The 19,585-nt window shown below is 49.4% G+C and overlaps 1 long non-coding RNA gene across 7 annotated transcripts; it reads left to right on the top strand.

The window, feature by feature from the left end:
• The first annotated feature begins 2,044 nt into the window (after window positions 1-2,044).
• Window positions 2,045-15,456, top strand: LOC135284314 (uncharacterized). 7 transcript variants are annotated; one of them, XR_010349740.1, is made up of 5 exons: window positions 2,045-2,556; window positions 3,648-3,742; window positions 7,179-7,371; window positions 8,557-8,630; window positions 14,236-15,456. It is a non-coding gene; the product is annotated as an uncharacterized LOC135284314 (long non-coding RNA). The 7 variants fall into 7 exon arrangements; XR_010349743.1 differs by lacking the exon at window positions 3,648-3,742; XR_010349742.1 differs by lacking the exons at window positions 2,045-2,556; window positions 3,648-3,742 and adding an exon at window positions 3,851-5,095.
• Window positions 15,457-19,585: the final 4,129 nt, after the last annotated feature.

Genomic DNA, 19,585 nt, shown 5'->3' with positions numbered 1-19,585 from the left:
CGGGCACGAGCGCCGCCGAGAGGGGCGGGCTGCGCCAACGCGCCCCCTGGCGGCTCGGAGGACTGGAGAACGGCGGGCACCGGGCACCGAGCGGGGAGGGCACGGAGCACCCGGGGCGGGCACCGGGCAGGGCACGGAGCACCCGGGGCCGGCTTTTGCCCAGGGATGTGGCCCCCCAGGTCCGCCGTGCTGAGCTGCCCCGCATTGACCCCCTCCGCAGCCAGGATGGGAGAAGGGAGGTGGAACGAATCGTGGGTTGGAGTGAAGGGCAGGAAGGTCATGCACCGGTAATGCACCGGTAAATGATACGGGAAAACAGGCTGGGTTTAAGCAAAAAAAAAAAACAAAAAAACCAACCAACCAAACAAACAAAAAAAAACCACAAAAAACCAAAACAAAACAAAAAAAAGACCAAAAAACAAAACAAAACAAAAAAAAACCAAAAAAAAAACCAAAAAACCCCAAACCCATAAAACATATAGATGTATATATGTGTGTATATATATTTATATGTATATCTATTTTTTTATATATATAGTTATATGTATATATATAGTTATATATGTGTATATATGTATGTGTATATATATATTTTTATATTTAATATATGTGTGTGTATATATATATATATATATATATATATATATAAAAAATTCCTAGTTTATATTAGTCCCAGGCTTGGATATCTTTGGGTATCTGCTCTGTCTGGGGCTCTGAGGAGCAGTGCAGCACCTGGACCACCTGTCCCACCCCTTTTCCCCCAACCATGCTGCTCACAGGACCTTCTATCATGTTTTCCCTCTCTCTCCTCACTGCATTTTGCCCTTTCTTAAATACATTTCCCCAAAGGAAAATACTTTCCAAAATAATAAATTCTTCGTAATTATAATAATTCTTAAATTCTCACAAATTCTTAAAGACGTTACCAGCTCGATAAACCCTTCAGCATGTTTCCCCAGCATCACTGCCAGGCTGTGCCCTGCCAGGGGGCTGTCAGAACCTGGTGGGAGCAGCCAGGCCAGTCTGGAAGAGGCTGTGTCCTGCCCACTGGGGCAGGATTGTCCCTTCGGTGGTGTCACCGTTTCTCCTGGCTCAGGCTCCAGCCTGGTGCCTCTGACTGCCTGGAGGGTGCAGCCATGCAGTGGGGCCTCACCTCTGCCAGCGGGGCTGGACTGGCTGCCATGGACAGGTCTGGTGGGGAAAGGCACCAAAAGTTCAGGTTTCACCTCAAACCCGTCTCCTGTTGCTGTGGGATATCTCACAGGAGGCACTGAGGCTCAAGTAGGAAAAACACAGCTTTTCTCCCCACCAGAGTCCCTGGGTCCAACTGTGGTTTCCCAATAAAAGCCCTTTGACAAGATGCCAGCAAAGGGAGATTAATGTAAAAACCATTCCCTTCCATTTTCCACTGAAATGATTTAATTTTCGCTTCCTGCCTCATTATTTCCTCCTCCTGAATTGAGCCTTCACCTTGTGAGGGGGTCAAGTGATTTTGGCCAGCAGTGGCTCTCCGTGGGCACAAGAACCCCCAGATGGGGCAGAAGGCTGTGCAGTGCTTTTCCACCCTGATTTCCAAAAAGCACATGTGGTTTGGAGACTGCTTGGACTGCCTGATCATCAGATAATCCCAGGACCCCACATCCCTTTCAGCTTTTGGGCTGTCACCCCCTTTGTTTAGCTCAGTCTTCTTAAAACAGCCATGTTTAAATCGCTCAGGGAAAAGCTCTGATCCAGAATTTGCTTTTGTCACCCACCGTGATTACAAGACCCAGAAATGTCAAGACTAATCTCAGTTCATGTTTCTTTTCAATGCTGGGATTTTAGCTGTCATGTGGGGTGGGGGGAACGTCCTGTTCCTCTCAGGGACACCAGCAGAGCCTTGGTGGGATGGGACTCGTGTTCTCCCCAGCTCAATCCTCTTATCAGCCCTAATTCTGAGTCTCACCATCTGGGTGTGGGTGGTCCTGGGGGCTGCACTTCCCATTCTCCACTCACAAATGGAGGGTGAGGTGATGCTCTTTTTCCCCTTTATATATTCTGGGTTTGAGTTAGGATTTTTAGTATTAGGTTTTTGTCCAGCTGCTTTGAAATTAGAACTGTGCTGCTTGTGGTGGGGTTTTTAATGGGTGTCTCTCCTTAAATTTGGGGTCTTTTCACCTTTGTTTGGGGTGGAACCTGAATGTATTTTGAGTGGAGCATGACTGTCCTGGGCTCTTGCTGTGGAAAGAAGCTGAAGCAAGGGTCACTGAGCTGGGCAGTGGTGAGACCTGGCCCTGTGAGTGCATGGTTTGCTCGGGGGGTCCTGGCAGCTCAGGTAATGATGGATGTGGCCCTGTGAGTGTCACAGGAGGACTGTGGGTGTGTGGCACCAGGGAGCAGAGCAGGCTCCAGCCCTGGCTGGCTGGGGAAGCCATGGAGGAAGCTGATGGTGGAGGCCAGGGCTGCTCCTGACTCCCCTGTGGGACACTGCCATCATCCCAAGTGAGAGGGGGCTTGATTTGCCTGGGGAGACCCACACTGAATAAACCAGAGCAGGGCATGTGGGTTTTGGAGCAGGTGAGTGTGGTGCATTCGCCCACTTTGCTGTGGTGGGGTTTATTTTCTGATTGGGAAAAATGTTAATATTAAAATATTAACATTTAAAAATATTAAAAATATTTATTAATATTAAGTCTAAGAAAAGTGGGAGCTGGCTGCCTTTTCTGAACAGGACAGCCTGTCCCTGGTTCTCCCTCCTGCTTCTGACCCTTCTCCAGGGGGGAGCAGAGCAGAGCTGTGCTGTGTGAGGGTGGGTTTGAGTCCTTCCTGTCCTTTTCTGTTGTGCTGAAGTCGTGTTTGTGCAGTCCCTGTACTCACAAGTTCGTTGTGGTTAACTCCTGGATGAACTTGATGTAAATAGAGTCAGTGTTTTTTGAAGAAACAGGAGGAGGTTTGGCCTTAGGATTGTTTTTCTAGTTTCATGTAGCACAGCCAGGTGGGAATTGCATGCTCTGTGCTGCAGCAGAGCAGCTCTGCCAGGTACAGCTACCTGCTTTAATCCCTGTGTTAACAACTCCTGCAGTTCCTGGCAGGGTGTGTGGAAATATTTTAGTAATTCTGCAAAAACCAGCTGTGCCTCAGACTTTACAAGTGGTAACACTTGGAAAACAGTGTCTGGGATGGATAACCTTGCCCATCCTCTTGCCTTCATTGCAACCCATGGAGTTTGTTCTGATACCAGGAGGATTTGTGTGCAGATGCTTTGTGTGACTTGGGACAGAAAAGAATGTTACAAATGTTGAAAACCAAGTTGGAGGGGGCTTTGAGCAGCCTGGTCTAGTGGAAGGTGTCCCTGCTGAAGGCAGGGGTCTGGAAAGGGATGAGCTTTAAGGTCCTTCCCAAACCATTAAATGATTCTATGAAGCTCCCTAAAAACTGTCAAGTGCTTCAATTCTTGTGTGTGTTGCAATACCTGTGGTGTTCTCACAGTTGCTCTGAGCTAAGCCCACATCATGACTGCCCAACAAAGCTGTAATCATGGATTAGCTGTAGTTCAGCAATCAGTTGTCAGATATATACGTTTTTCATTATACTTGATTATATTCTAGTGGAAACATCTCAGTTCTGAGCTTCCAGAGCATCATTTAGACAACTTCAACTTCTTACAGGAGACCATGAGAAGGGGTGGTTTGGCAGTCTGTTCCAGCAGGATTTGGCAGACCTTGAGCATACACTGAAGTATTTGGGTTTGGATGCAAAGCAGGTAATGGTGTCAGGTGTTACAGCTTGTCTGGGAGGTGTGGGATCTGGCTGTTTTCTAGCCTCACCTGGGAGTCTTTTGGCAAATTCCTTATTGCTTTAGGATGCTTGTGATCATTCCCACAGCATGTCACAGCTGGGAGTTTGGGCAGGGCAATGGAAAGAGACTTTTGTCCAAACAGGAGATTACTGAGGAGGGTTTCTGGGCTAAACCTCTGTTGTCACTGATCAGGGCTGGGCTTGGAAGACAGGAGGTTTTTAAGAAAAAAAACAAACATGTCTTTGAGAACAGGACTTTGGGGATTAAGCAGTTAATACCTCTCCATAACCACTATGTGCTCTGGTTTGCTGACAGCTACCACTGCCTCCTGATGGCTGAGAAATGGAAAGAGCTTAAATTTCACCCTGTCTTGTAAATTTGTGGTAGAAACTGCCTTTGTGTGACTCTCCATACTGCAGGACCATACTTGGGGCTCTGCTTGGTGGCAGGAAAACAGAGTTAGTGTTGTAATGCAAAGCTGTGGTACACAATCAGCTACTGGAAACCCCAGTACTGATCTGAATCTGGGCTTTCAAATGCCACTGTGTGACTTTCTGGAGCTGCTGTCTGTCAGGCACTTAAGGATTTATTTGCAATCACTTACTGGAAATTGCACTTTGTTAATTGTACGGGAAAAACCAAGGAGTGCAGCAAGATTGATTGAAATGGTCAGGAGCCTTTCTTACCTCAGTGATGGGCTGCACTGGGAGAAATGCTGAGTTATTTCTGTCTGGAGAGAGTGGCTGAAGCTTTCCTCATTTCCCCAGTTTGCCTTGGCACCCTGCTCATGGTTCAGCTGGACAGACTGACACTGGAGTGCCTGCCTGGGGTGAAGGAGCCTCACTGTGCAGAGTTTGAGGCTACAGATTATGCTCCTTGCTCGAGTTTCATAACTTCTGCAATGTGTTTGTGCTCACCAGGTAGTTGGAAATGTCTTCCCTGGCTTTGGTCTGGAGAGGCATTCAAAATCCTGCTGCTTCTTGCTGAGTATTCCATGAAAGGAGATGCCTGGCAGGGAAATGCCTTCAGGTGGGAGACAAGTGGCTGAGTCAGGACACCCAGGGTGCCTTTGGCTTGTGCTGGAGACTGAGAGGGAGGATATATTGTTTAAGGCAAGGAATTGGGAGATTAAGGATCTGCTCTGCAGAGTCTCATTAGCTTGTGAAGCTTCAGGCTATTCCTTACCTGTTCTGTGCAGCCAGGCTTTAAACAAAATGGAATGAGCAATTCACCAAATGGAATGAACAATTCCTTGTGTGGCTGAGTCCATAAGCAGGAGGAGATGTGGAGCAGGAGGTGATGGTGTGCTCAGAAAGGGTGAGGAGCTGTTCAGTGTCTGCACCAGCAGTCCCAGGACCACTGAACTCTTCTTCTGTGTCTGTGTTTCAAAGGTCTCTGCTTAGTTTATTTGTAATGCTGGCATGTACCTCTCTGAGCTCTTGAGTTCAATTCAAGTGCTACAGCAAGACTTCAGAATAATGATGGTGTTTTACCAGCTCCAACAAACAAATCAGCCTTGTGAACACCGAGTGCCATCTACAGCTCTGTGACAGGTTGAGACAGCTGCAGTTGCAGCACCAGAGCAGGTTGATTTGCTCTTGGTACACAAGGCTAAAGAGGATGTTGCTTGCTTCCCTTTCTTATGGGAAGCAAGCTGCCAGCAGAGTTATTGGAGGGAGTGGGAAGGGATGAGTCTCCAGCTGGCAGCTGGTGTGAAGCAGGCACTGAGGGGTGGGAAGTAAGGCTGGCTGTGATTGTGCTTTGTGCCATTTGAAAACTGGGCTGCTGCTTGAAATCTGTCCCCTGGCAGCACTTGTGGGGTGGGCTGGAGGAGCTGGCATGCCCTGAGCTGAGGAGGAAGGTGGGAGGAGGCTTCATGTGATGATTGCTGACTCCACTCCTTTGTCTGATCCTGCTCTTTCTCCACCAGCTTTGACTCCACAGCAGCTCTCCAATGCTGGGGGAAGGTTTGCCACTACATGACACTTGCAGCCCCCTTAATATCCTCTTTGGTCTCCCTCCCTCCTGGGTGTGTCAAGCTGGGAGCCTGGTGGGGTTGATATGATGGTCTTTGATCCCAAGTGTCCCACTGGGATCCTGCAGAGTGCCCTGTCTTTGGGGCCATTAAATAGATGTTAAAGGCTCTGACCCCTGCACAGAGCTGGCCTTGACTGGACATTTCCCAGCCAAGTGCTGCTTCTTGCATTTGAAGCTGCACACAACTTTCAGAGCCTACACCAAGGCCATTTTGTGGCTCTAACTCCCTTTTGCTTTAAATTTACAACCTGAGAATTTTCTCTCAAATGTCTACGTGGTATTTTGTGTGATTGGATTCCATCTGGAGTAAAAAGGCAGGTTTGCAGGAGTGGTGCATTTCTGCACTGGAAGAGCTGTGTAAATTGAAAACCACTCAGTGCCTGAGGGCTGTTATCTTTTTGCCAGTCACGTGTGGCTCTGGGTGCAGATTGTAAAGGCAGTTGTCTGCTTTTTGCTTTTCAACAAGGCTTTATGCTGCAGGATAGAGTAATTTTCACCTGACACAGCAAAGGTATTTTTTTAAGTCCTCTGAAAGCACACTGGAGCTGATGTGTTCCATGGAGCACTTGGGGGAGGTATGGAGTCCAGTCTGTGTGTGCAGCAGCCTTGGGACATTTGGATGAATATTGCATGTGGCAGCTCCTGCCACATGTGCAGGGACTGTCCCATAAATCTTTCCCAATAACCAAGCTGCTTTCCCCCTCTTCTCCCATAAATTTGTGGCTAAAAATTGAACTAATTTAAAAACCTGCATCTATGCTGGGCCCTACTGCCTGTGCTTGCCTCAGAGAAGTTGGTGGAGCTCCTGGCTGTTTTGGGGAGTAGTTTATGTCCTGACAGTGCTGCTGTTGGTCATCCTGGGGGCACTGAGCTTCACAAGAGCACTTGGGTGCAAGGGCTGTGCCTCTCATTGCAGACCCCTGCACACCTGAGCTGTGCCTCACATGTGGTACCAGAGCAGCTCTCATTGGTGCGCAGCTAAATTAATGCTTTTATTTAGTTTATTTCAGTTGGGAGCACAGAGAACTGGTGTCAGGAATCTCTCAGTGTCCATCTGTGAGGTTTTAAAAGGTGTGCTTAGCCTGAGCTTGGGGGACAGGCTGGGATGCAATCTTTGTATGTAACACTCTGAACAACTTGGAAAAGTGAGGGTGAAGCCACTGAAGTGAACAGCCATGCTCCTTTCTCCTGAAAGCCTCATTTTCCTTTTTCAGGCATTGCTGGGAGCTGTCAGGAGCTGTAGGGATGGGTAGATTTAATCAAGAAGCTGTTCCAGCAGAAATGGCTGCACAGTGTCAGCTTGAGCCAGGTATAACTTTATCCTAATGCAACTGGAGAGACTTTTTTTATTTTTCCTTGGTAGACTCCTGAAAGGAGATGGAATTTATGCTGAAACACCTGGCAGCAAGCTGCCCTGCAAGCAGGGGACAGCATGAGGACGGAGTCCAGCTGGAATTGATCTGCAGGGTGTGTGAGCAATGATCCCACCAGCCCGGCAGGATTTGGGGTGGGAAGAGGCAAGGTTAAACCCTCTGGCTACACCTCCACATCCAGAGGTAAGCCTGATACAGAAACCCTTCTGTTATCAGTGTGCAGAGCTGTAACAGGATCCCTGCCCTGGCTGATAGTGCCAGAGTGGGTGAAATGCAGGAGCCTCCAAGGGGGAGGATTGGGAAAGCCTCCCTGCCTTTGCTGCAGGGTGGGAAGGAGGGTTGGTGTCAGGGTGGGAGGCAAGGGCAGGGAGCTGACCTGTTCCCCTCTTTGGGCCAGAAATGCTAAATGCTACAACTTTGGTATCAGGGGTTTTTAAAAGGATACTGAAAGCTTGGAAGGCATGTGGAGGGAAGGAATGCAAGAACTCAGTCGGCTTAGTGCTTATCAAATGGAGGACTGGGTGACTTAATTACACTTAAGCACTTTGCCAGATAACAAAGAGCACTTTAATCGTAAAAAAAAAAAAAAAAGGCACAATGAGAGCTTGTCCAAAGGATAAAATCAGACCAATTGCAGCTAGAAATACTGTGCAATCTGCTAATGACTTCCACCCCAAAGGGGGAAATTCTGTCTCCTGGTGGGATGGCATGAATTGGCCAGACTTGTCCTGCATATTGACTAAACCAAGCACCTCACCTGGCTGAAAAAGACAGGCATGGGAGCTGCCAGGTGGGAAGGGAGGTGTTTCCCACCATGGAATGAGGGCACTGGGCTCTGTTTTCAGCACTGTGAGGCTGCAGGATCCAGGTTCTGGGGTTTTGGGCATCTGGCCAACATCTTTGTCCTGGCTGTGACAAAGCACTGTGCAGGGAAGTGGGATGATGGCCCTGCCTTGGTCTCAGCATCCACAAACTGGCATCCAGAGCGTGTTCAGAGGGCCAGAGGCAGACCTGGTGCTCCTGAGCTGGCTGGAGGTGTGGGTGGAAAGCAGCCTGTGCTCATATGAGAGCAGAGAAATTGCTTCTGCTGGCTCTGTGTTTGCACTTTGAATCCTGCTGTTGGCATTAGAGGGGCATTGTATCCAGATTATTCATGCACTGTTAATAACTCCAGAGTGCTGGGTCTTGCTTTCAGTTGCACCCAGCACCTCAGCTATGCTGAAGCCAAGGGAGCTGTGCTGACAGATCTGAGCAAAGTCAGAATTTGATATTAAATAAATCTGCATCAGTTTCCAAAGCATGGCTATAGAACAGGAACAGCGTGCTCCCTGCTGCTGGTATAATTCCTTTTAAATTCTATATCTGCAGATGGAAAAGCTGCTGGTGGATCTGCCTAGAGGTGTAGAGAGAAATGGAGCACCAGGCTTAGAACACCTGGTAATGTAAGTTTTTGTCTTTTCTTTATGGACTGGAGATGAAGGTTTTGTGGGTCAAGCAGCTCTCCTGCTGCAAGGAGGTACCAGGGATTCCAGGGAGGATGCAGGAGTGTGGAAGAGTCCACCTGCAATGCTGTTGCCCTGCTGCTGGAGAGACACCAGATCTGAGCCCTGTGCATAGGAGTGCAATGGGATGGTGCAGCACCACTCTGGGATGGAAAACCTCCAGGGAAGCTTTGCTCTTGATGAGATCCATTTGCAAGAAAACAGAGTGCCTTTCTCTGGCATTGGAAATTCCACCTGCAATTGCAGCCCTGGGGCTGAAGGCTGCTTGGTTGCTCTTTCAGCTCCAGCAAGGCTCCAGAAATCTGATGGTGCCTTTGAGGAAGGATCCTGGTTTAATTAAGTTGTAACTGTTGGGAGGCCAGTGAGTAATTTCCTTTGTTAGCTGCTGCCTTGCTTGGGGAATGGCTCGCCTTGTAATTAATGAAACCTCTCCCTTCTGTGGTGCATGGAAAATTGTCTGGAGACTAATGAAGGCCCAGACCCTTCCAGAGGCACCCCTGCTGCTCAGGGACCCCAAAGATGAAATTGGTTTTTGTGGTGTGCAGACCATCTGCCAGCAAAGTGACCAGGTCAATGAACTGGATGTGTCAGCCCAAAGGGTGAATAATTCCTGGGGGAGAATGGAGAGGTCTCCAAGAGGTGTTGGAAGCCCAGGAGCAGGATTGCAGCTCTGGGACCTCACCCTGTGCTCAGCTTTGAGTGTTGCTGGGTCCTGGTGCTGCTGATCTGCTCCTCTGCACAGCATGGGTGACTCTCTTGATCCTACTTGTGTAAAACTGAAAATCTGAACATAGCCTCCCACTGCAGGTGGTGTTAAAGAGCAAGAAACCTCACACAGAGTCAGGGGGGAAGAGCCAAAGGCTCCAGGGTTGCAGGGTGAGGCTGAAACTCCCCACAGCAGGATGGAGAGCCTGGCTGGAACCCTGGGCAGTTTCTGTGGTCCCCAGGGTGATGGGCCTGCAGATCCAGCTGTGCAACCTGATGTTGATAAGGATTAAGTGCCACAGACACTCACATTGACTTCGGGTGTGGAGCATGGAAAGCTCCTCTCGTTCACTGCTAATAATTCTCCAACCTAATTTCTCTTCCTCCAGACAAACCAACACGTTTCCCAGCAGCTGCCTGCTAAATCCCAAGCAGGTTTTGTAATTGGCCCCATTTCCCTGGAAGCTCTGCCACAGCAAAGCAGATTTTGTCATCTTTTCATTCCTCAGGAAAGTTTTCCTTCTGAGTGAGGAATGAACTTTTTTTCATTCTGCCTTCAGTCCTTCCAGGTGTGGGTTCTGGGGTTTTCTGGGACTGGAGGAACAGTTTGTCTCTGCCCCCCTGGTATTCTAAATTCCTGATAATGCAGATAATCAAGAAGCATAAATATGAATTTGAGCTTCCCAAATTTCCTTTTTGGTTTTTTGTAGGCAGAGCTGTGTTTGGGGTTCTTGCTGGTTTGCTGGGATAGGGCCCTTTGGGTTGTGACCCCTGGATGCTGTCAGGGGCTGCTGTGGGGTTTTGGACAAATCCTGATTCTCTGATGGAGAGACTGTGTACACAGCAAATCCTTCTCCAGGGGTGTCCAGGGCATCAGAGACCTGCTGCTGCCAAAAAGCTGCATTTGGGAGTTAAAGGGAAAGAATGTGATGGAAACCCTGCAGCTGTGGGCTGCACTGGCTGCAGGACTTTAATGTTGGCCTGTTTTCATCCTGAGGAAGGATCCTGGTGATCCTGATGTGCCTCTGAACGTGTTGTCAAAGGCAGCTGCAGCTCTGTGCTTCCTCTGCCTCAGGACAAGAATCCACTGGGAAACGGTGGAGAGTGATGGACCTAACCCTACTGCAACTTCAGACAAGCCAGGCTTGCTGCCAGGGCCCTGCTTGCTGGGCTGGGATGTGTACACGGGGGCTGCAGGCTCCTGTGCCAGGGTAATGTGCTGCTTTTCCTTGGTGCAGCCCTGTGGGGGATCCCTCCCTTACTTTGGGGTGCCACAGGCTCCTGGTTTTCCCTGGCAGCTCTCCATGGCAGAGAGCACAGGGAGCACAGTGTCAGGGAAGAGCATCTCCTCCAGAGAGCCCAAAAGCTCACCCTGGATCAATTGGCAGTGCCAGCCCTCGTGTTGCTGAGCAACTCTGTGGGCAGCTGGCAGGGAAGGAGGGGCTGTGGAATTAGGGAAGGCTCCACATCTGCTGGCTCTAATCAGGGTCCTGGCCCTGGATGCAGGCTGCAGCCTGGTTTGGCCACTTGTCTTGACTCGAGCTCTGGATGAGTGTTCATGGTGCTGTAAGTGTTCAGATTCCATCCAGCAGTGTTTGCATGGTAATAAATCCCAGACCCTTTGGCAAATTGAATCTCACCTGGGAGTCTGAGAGAGCTGTTAACACTGATGGGCTGAGGTGCTCTGCTGTCTCTCAGCTTCCCCCAGCTCTGCAGGATGGTGCCACCTTTCCCCAGCCCATTTGGGATCATGCCCAAGGAGGTGAGGAGCTCTGCCTCTTGGACTGCCTGTCCCAGCAGTGCTGCTGCTGTGCTGACAGGGGGTTCTGGGGCTCCAAGGAAAGTGTCCTGGTGCTGTGGAGGGGGACATCCCACAGGTGGGTCCTGAGGGTGACAAACTGCTCTCCAAGGTTTGAGCCCTTCTACAGTGGAGAGAGAACTTCTAAACTTGCCTTGTTTCCCATTTGTCCTGTCTCAGGAAAGATAACACACTTGGGCTTGCTATTCTAAACCATTTCTAGCCTTGGGTACCCCATAGCTTTGGACTTTAATTATTAAAGCTGAAAAATCTGGTTCCTCTGAAGGGAGGCTCCCAAACAACCAAAGCCTGGCACTGCTGGGCAGTGAAGCTTCCAAAATCTTCCCCCAAAAGGGGAATTTCTCCATGGGTTTGTGAGAATTACTCTGAGGTCAGTAACCCACCTGACACTGCTCTGCCTCTGTCAGAAAGGAGGCACCTGGGGCAGCCACTGTGGTGGCAGGAGGCTGGCTCAGAGCTCCCCTGGTGGGGGTGAGAGGGGCACTGTGTGTCAGTGCTCGTCAGAGAGCCCAGCTGCTCCCTGGCCAGGGGTGGGACACAGCTGGGGAACCAGTGCTCGTGTGCCCCAAGGTCCCAGGGGCCCTCCCCCTGCCCCAGGCCTGGCATCAGCAGGTCACTGAGATCTGCTGCATCCCAAGGAGGCTGCAAGGCAGGGGCTGCCAGCAGGGAATGCTTGGCAGGACGGGGTGAGAAGTGATGCTTCTGAAATCCAGGCTTGTGGCAGCCAGAGAGCTCCATCTGCTGCAGCCTCCCTGTGGTTTGAAGGTCAGTCACCTTGAGCTCTGTCCCTGCTGATCCTCACCAGGGGCTGGCTGTCCTGACCAGTGCCCCCTGTCCCAGCACCACCTGCAAGAAACCCCAGCAGCTTCCACCATCATTTCCTGCTCCCTGAAAATCTTCTGTTGGTTTAGCATGTTGTTCCTGAAGGCTGATTTGAATGTTTTTAAGTGTTTTGGCCTCTGGTTTTGTTTGCCACCCACTCCCCTGACCTGCTTTGCACTGTGACTTTCTTCTGCTGGCTGCAGCCTGCAGTTCCCCAGCATCAGTCTCCATTAGGTGACACCTCTTTACCAACATTTACATGCTCTATGTACAATCAGTTAATTGCTGTGCAATTTCTCACCCAGGTGATTTATTACAAGCTCAACCAGTCACAGGCTATAATAATTAATCTGCAAATTGAGCTTGCCTTTAAATTAAGCCATACATTATAGTAGCACGATGGGTAAATGCCAGGTCTTTGGATTTAGAAGGCAGTGTCACTTCTCCCACCAAAACAAACTATGGTGGCTTTAATGTGGCTTTCCTGTGTCCCATCATCCCCAAACACTGGGAGGCCAAAGCAAAAATTAATCTGGGAGCACTGTGAGCAAAGCGTGAGTTCATTCAATTTACTGGGAGCCATCAGCACCAGAAACCAACTTGCCATGTGAGGCAGAGCAGCTCATGAACCTAATCCTAATCCCAAACTTTGCCTCTAATCCCCTGATGCTGGACTTGACTTAAATATCTTGAGAATAAGGGAGAAAGAAGGTTTAATTTTTCCTTGTTTTGCAGTTTCCACAAGGCTACATCTCTCTGATCCAGCTGGGAGAGTCAATAGGTCTCAAATGAGCAATGCTTGGTATCAATTCCTCAGTGAACACCAAATGCCTTTTTGGTTTTCTGAATCTTTTAAGACTTGGGGAGGAAGCTACTGTCATGTGGGTGGGTCCATCATTTAAAGAGGACAAAAGCTGGGAACTGAGTGGTGTCAGCAGCTGGAAGTTCAGTGTTTCTGTAAAAACAGCCCTTCCAATGACACGTGTGATTGATCTAGACTTTAAACCCTTCCTGCCTTTCCTTTTGCTTGATTTTCCCTTAAGTGAATCCTTTCAGAGATGGTTGTTGATCTGTCCGCATTTGAGCAGGGGGTCCCAGGGATGTGTGTGCTGCTGGCCATGCTGGTTCTCTGCCCCTGGCAGTCCCAGTGGGTGTGTGCCCCCCTTCTCCCTGCAGCTGGGAGCCAGCTCCCACCCATCCATTCATTAATCCTTTTCATTCCCTGCTCATTTGTTCACATCCTCTGCAGCGTGGGGAGAAAATTGCAATCCTGAAAACAAATAGGAATTCATCTCCTCTTTGGAAATAAAACCTGGTCCATTTGAATACTTTGTTCTCTTTGAGGTTTGCCTGTGTGCAGATGAGGCTGAGGTCTCCTGTAATGGAGTGGGAGCCTCAGTGCTGGGCAGGAACAAAGCAGGGAACCCTTCCCTCCTCCTTTTGTATCACCCTGTCCCTGTGCCTCCCGTGCTGAAGGGGATGAGATGTATTTTCCAGGGCAGATAGGTCACTTTTAATGAGACACCTCTGTGCCTCCGGTGCACATGATTAAAGCAGAGAGATTTGCTGATTAGTTTGGGTTTTTTTGAAGGTTGGGGAGGTATTGTGTGGCTCCTGCCAGTGCTGTTTGTTCCAGCCTGTGCTCAGGGAAGCTGCTGAGCTGTGGGTCCATGTTATTGCAATCTGCCTGCCAGGACAATGACTCTTTTCCTGACTCTGTGGGAGCCCTGACAGCTCTGGAGGGGCCAGGATCCAAAGCCAAGAAGCTGCTCCCCTCCTAGAGGCATGGGAGAGGCTCCTTGGATTCCTGGGAGGGGAAGGTGGCAGTGGCATCTCTCTGTCTGCTGCCCCATTCAGTCTGATCCCTTCTCTTACACTTGTGTAAATCACAAGCTTTGCCTGTAACTTTGCTGGAAGAGCAGATTTAATTCCAAGCAGAAGACCCTGGAGCTCAGCCTGCCCAGCTCCCATCACAGCTGGGCTGGGTCCCAGTGTTATCCATGGCTCAGCAGGGTTTTGCTGAGCAGCTGAGCTGCTGTGACCTGGGCAAGGATGGCTGTGAGCCCAAAGCTCCTGCTCTGTGCTGGGGACATGGCTCCCTGGGGGAAAGGACTCTGAATCCTGGTGTGGTGGGACAAGGTTTGGGGAACTTGCTTTGTTGTGTGTGAGTGAAGGCTGATTTTTTTTTTTTCCTCACAGAAAGTGGAATGATTCTGTTGCAGAAGTGGAATAAGTCTGCTCAGGTTGGATGTGAACAAGCTATTTAGCTCCTGCAGACCATTAAGTATCCTTAAAATGTAAGTTTCCCAATTTACAGAGATGTTGAGGTGCTCTGGAAGTGGTTTCTGCCTTCTGAAGTGCCTCAGTTTAAAGTGAGCAGACCCTTGAATGGCTTCTCCCTGTCTCATACAAGGAATTTCTTTTCCATCTTGAATGGGCTGTGTTTCCTGAAAGAAGAGCTTGTGAGAGTAATGAACTCTGGAAACTGCTTATCTGCCTTTTGAAATAAAAATGCTTTTGGCCTGGAAGCCAAATGATATCTTGCACTTAGCAAAAATAACTAAAACATTCTCCATCTCACATGTCATCTGCTCACAAAACTGCTCTTGGTCCACCTACAAAGCTGGAATTGTTTACTGTGTGACTGACAGGGTTTAGTTGGTATCAGTTTCTGGAGGGCAATATAGTGAATTAAATCTTGCAAAGTGAGCTCAGGAGTCTTTGCTTTGGATGAGCCCATTTTCCCCTCATCCTGTCCAAGTGAAACAGTGCTGTTATTTCCCTAGGATGTAGCCTAATAGGATAAGGGATCCTGTTACCCAGTGCTGGCAGTCTGTCACTGCCTTCATCCTCCAGTGTGCTTGGAAAAGTGGATAATTTTGCCTGCCAGCCTGGGAACAATTTGTCTATCACAGTGCCAGAGAGGGAAGACCTCCAGAACCCTGTCCCACCTCGCTGTCAGTGACGTGCTGGACAGTCACCCCTCCATGGTGACAGAGCCACTGTGACCCCCACAGGGTCACGAGCCACTGCACAGCTGCTGGAAAGAGCACTGCTGGCTTTTTCCTCAGTCAAAACCTCTTGGGTTTGCTTTTTGCCACTTGAGTTCTCCCTAGGCAGAAGTGAGAGTCTCCAGCTCGATCTGCATGTTGTGAGCAGCCAGGGCAGGGTCCCCTCTGGAGGCTGCAGCAATGGGGCTGGGCTGGCCCCAGCAGCACAAGGCAGCCCTGCAGCTGTGCATTGCTCTGCCAGCTGGAGGCTAAAGCTCCTCCAAGCCTCACTGCTCTGCCTAATTCATCCCTTTGGACTCTGCATCGCTCGCACTGCTTACGGCAGCAGCCCCCTGCTCTGCAGCCCTGCTCAGCACATCGGGGGGAAAGTGCCATTTCTTGTTTAGAAAACACCAGCTGCACTAAAAATACCTCTGTCCCTGTGAGCCAGGGGTGCAGGGAGGAGCTGTGGGCTGCAGGGGCCAGCAGGCTGCCCCAGTGACCCTGCATCAGCACTGCTCCAGGAGCAAGGCTGGGTGGCTGCTGACCCACCTGAGGCTTCTGGCTGTGGGGAAATGTTCCCCCCATCTGGAGCAGGGGGAGAGGGCTGAACTGAACTTGAAATTTTAAATCATTTGGGTGTCCTTCCACAGAGGTCTCACTGGATACACACTGAGGTGTGTCCAATATCCTTCTTGTGGGGCTGCTCAGCACACTAGGGACTGGCCTGGGTTGGGTTCAGATGTGCTAATTAATGTTTAGCTTTAACCACTACACAAATGTTGCCCAATCTTCAATGCAGGATGACCTGGTCCTGTTCAGCTGTGAAGGACTTTCCAGTTTTGCAGCTCTTTAAGGATAAAGAATATGAAAGGCTGAGCTTTAATTGTGCCTTTAAGTGCATTTAAGACTCTTGAAAAAGCTGCAGGTTGAAGTAGAGACTTGGGAGGATGAAGTGCCTTGCTGCAGGGACAGCTGGTTTGGCAAGCTGGTGCTTGGGGTTTCTAGAGAGAGATCAGAGCTTGTTGCCTTGCAAGGTTAAAATTGGCTGAGGGGATACAGCTGGGCAAGGTCTTTATTTCAGGTGGAAATAGCTGCTGAGGCCATCTCCTTCCTCCACTGTCTGCAGCAGCACTGCCAGGCTGCTTCTCCTCCCCCACTTTAACTCACAAGAGAAATTAATTTCTGGAGCTGTTGCTTGCTGTTTCTTCTGAGAAGTGGAAAAATGCTAATGGGAAAATACAACATTTCCCCTCACCTGTCCTCTTAATTTTGAGTTAAAATGCATTCAGGCTCCTGGGAGGAAGAGCCTCTGCTGTGATAGTCTGTCTTGGTATTTAATTTAATGCAATTTCATGGCCTGTCTCAAAAGGTCTTATTAACAAGGTGGGTGTGAATTCAGTGTGAAGGCACTCGAGCTGCACTGCCTCCAGTGTGCCTGCCCATGTGGTTCTAGTCCTGGTCCAGCTGTCTGGTTTGATTTTTAGCTGCTGCTGCCTTGTTCTTCAGAGGCAGCTTCCCTCTCGAGGTGGAGGAAATTATTTGAGATCCAGGGGAGAGGTTTGTCATGCCCAGCACATACCCCACCAGTGCTGAACCTGTTATGGCAGAGCTAAATGGCCAGGGGGTTAAAATCCCTTCACACCAGCACCAAGAGTCAAGGGAAAGAGCCCAAAATGCCTGGTAGGGTGGTGGGTGGGTGGAACAGACCCCACGGGCACCCTCGAGGGATTTGGAGAGCTGGGAACCTGCTGGTGTTTATCCTTGTAGCCCCTGAAAGGCTGAGCTCCTGCCCTGGGGAGAGCTGTGGAGGAGGAAGGATGCTGCTTCTGTTCTTGGGTTATAGCTGCTGTCAAGGCTGATGTTTCTGAGTCCTTGGGGTCTGCAACACTGCAAGCATTAACTGGAACAAGTCATGGATTGGTACTCTAATCATGCCCAAAAGGCCAGAGCAGGGCATCCAGGATGGGAATTGTGTCTGACACACCAATAAGGTATAATGATCCTCTGGGCTGCCAGCCTTTGCTGTTCAGGAAAAGAGGGGAAAAAACAAACCCCAGGTGTCTGTATTGAACCAGCAAATGTGCAGGGGCTGCTTCTTGGGCAGGGTGGGGGCACTTGGCACTGAGATGAGCTTGCTCAGCCCTTCAGTGGAGCTGAGCTGCCTCCCAGTCAGGGAGGAAGAGCTGTGGATGCCCAGAGGGTGCCACTGGCAGGGCATCCAGAGCCAGGCTGGGGAACACTTCAGCTGTGGGCTGGAGGTGTGTGAAGCAGTGTGACCAAACCCCAGCACCTCGCAGCTGTGTTTGCTGCCCTGGCTTTGTGTGAAACCCCAGCTTCTGGGAAGAGATAACAACTGATAACAGCATCCAAAGGGAGCTCTATTCTCTTCTGTAATGACTCACTGGTGCAGTCATGGGCTCCTTGCTGCGTGCTGCTCTGCCTAAAAGGATGGTTAATATGCTCTGTGCAGGCACCACTAGTTTGCATCCCTTACCCACTTTGTGTAACTGCACCCAGCTGCAAATTAATTGGGACTTCATTGTCCCAGAGCAAATTGCTTGCAGATGTATCATAAATGTGAAGACAGTGAACTAGACTGGGGTGGTGCTGGGTGTGCTTTACACCACTCTGCATCAAACTGATTGACAGTGCTGGGAGGGAGGGTGGTGTGCTCCAGAGCAAAGTTATCCCAGCCCTGAGTGCCAACAGCCTTGCTCAGGGAACCGGAGAGGAAGTAAAAATAGGAAGAGGATGGTGCTGCTAAGCTTTGAAATGAAGTGGAAGTATCTTGGTGTCCTTTGTCATCTCTTTCTGCTGCACTGGGGTCTGTGGTGAGCTCTGGGAGCTGGGGTTGATCCCTGTGGGACTGAGTCTCCCTGTGCCTGGGCTGGAAGTGCTTGGTCCTGCACGTGCAGGCTGGTTCTGGAGCTGGTTCTGTCTTCACCCAGCACAAGCACAGCATGAGTGAAGTGTTCCCTCTTCTCACCGCGCCGACGACAGCGGAACATCAACGATCCCAAATTAATGATATGTTGAAAGCTCAAGGCTACGGCAGCAGGAATTAATATCCTTGAGACCTGTCTAGTTCTGCCTCTTCTGACACCTCCTAATTTTCCATGTAAATTGGCTTATGGATCTCTGGCTCTGAGGCTGTGTTGTGAGCTGGGGGAGTCTGGCGTGTCTGCTAGGAAATTATCCAGAGTAATGGTAGGGCTGTAATTGTGCTGTAGCTATTCAGATCTGCCTCCCCTGCGTGGACACCCTCTATGTGACTATCTGAATAATCACTCATTTAGAGGAGTTTCACATGCATTTCAGGTTTGTTAAATGCTCCATGCCAGCGTGTGTGTGCACAGTTGTGCCCATAATAAAACATCTTGTTTAATCCTTCTCTTATATTGACTCAACCGTGCATGAACAGCAGGGACAGTTCTTACATACACACCTAGAAGAATAAGCCCAGGCTTCAGCTTATCCAAGCAAAGTAAATAAACCCAGAATTGTGGAGGAAGTAAATAAAGGTGTGAGCACAGCTGCAGGCAAATCCATTCAAAAGGTATTGATTTTCTCCATTCTGGATCTGTTAGTGTACACCACAACAGGCTGAAATCTGTTTCTGACTTCACAGGAAATCAAATGTGGGAGTTGATTTTTTTTAAACTAATGTTGCAATAGGGGAAAAAAAGCTGTACAAGTAATTTTTTCAGCAGAAATTCATTCTGCTTTTAAATTAAAAAAAGGTTTATTGACTGGTGTGTTTTAAGTGCTGATGATTTGAGGACTGTATAGCACAATGAGATTTTGTCCCTCCACACAAATGTAATAAATAAAAACAAAGTGTGTTTTTATATAGAGAGTTCCTTCGTGCTATGGGTTTGCAATTGGAAAGCTCCCTCAATTTGCACACTGCAGTGCAAATGGGAGAAGATGGGAACCATAGAAACATCAATAACAAATCCCCAGAAGAAAAGGAAACTTTGCTGAAACAATATCCCGGCTTGACCCCGAAGGATGGTTATGGAAACAAACCTGGGGGAAGCTGGAGTCACAGCCAGGTGTGTGCCAGCCCTCAGGGGATGCTCAGGGGATGCAGATGCCCCTTTCAGGTTCAGCCCAAAAAAGGGAACTGCTTTTAGGTAGAGGTGTAAGAGGGCAGGGACCTTTCCTAAATCCGGGACACAGAATGAAGTGTTCATTCGGTTCAAGCACCCAACTTCTGCAGTATCTCAGCAGAGATGCTCCAAGCACCAGCTTCACTCCGACCAGTCAAAGTGTTTTTGTCTGTCAGGGAGGAAATGGAACTGTGCAGACCAGAAACTCTTACAGGCCCAGGAAGGATGTTCCATTCCTGTGCTGGATGGTTGTGTTGCCAGCATCCCCTTGCTGACATTTTGTGATTTATTTGGTTTACTTTGCTGTGTGGGGTGTTTTGGCAGCAGCATGGCCAGGGGATGCCTGGTGGGGGAGCCTGGACAGGTGCTGAAACCCCTGTGCCAGTTGGACTGGAGGATTATAAACAGCCAAAATCAACTGTCCTGCAGAGCCACTAACAAGGC

Source organism: Passer domesticus, chromosome 20, assembly GCF_036417665.1.
Source record: "Passer domesticus isolate bPasDom1 chromosome 20, bPasDom1.hap1, whole genome shotgun sequence".
Taxonomy (NCBI): Eukaryota; Metazoa; Chordata; class Aves; order Passeriformes; family Passeridae; genus Passer; species Passer domesticus.
The sequence above is the reverse complement of the archived record's forward strand: the minus strand, read 5'-3'. Positions and strand labels throughout refer to the sequence as shown.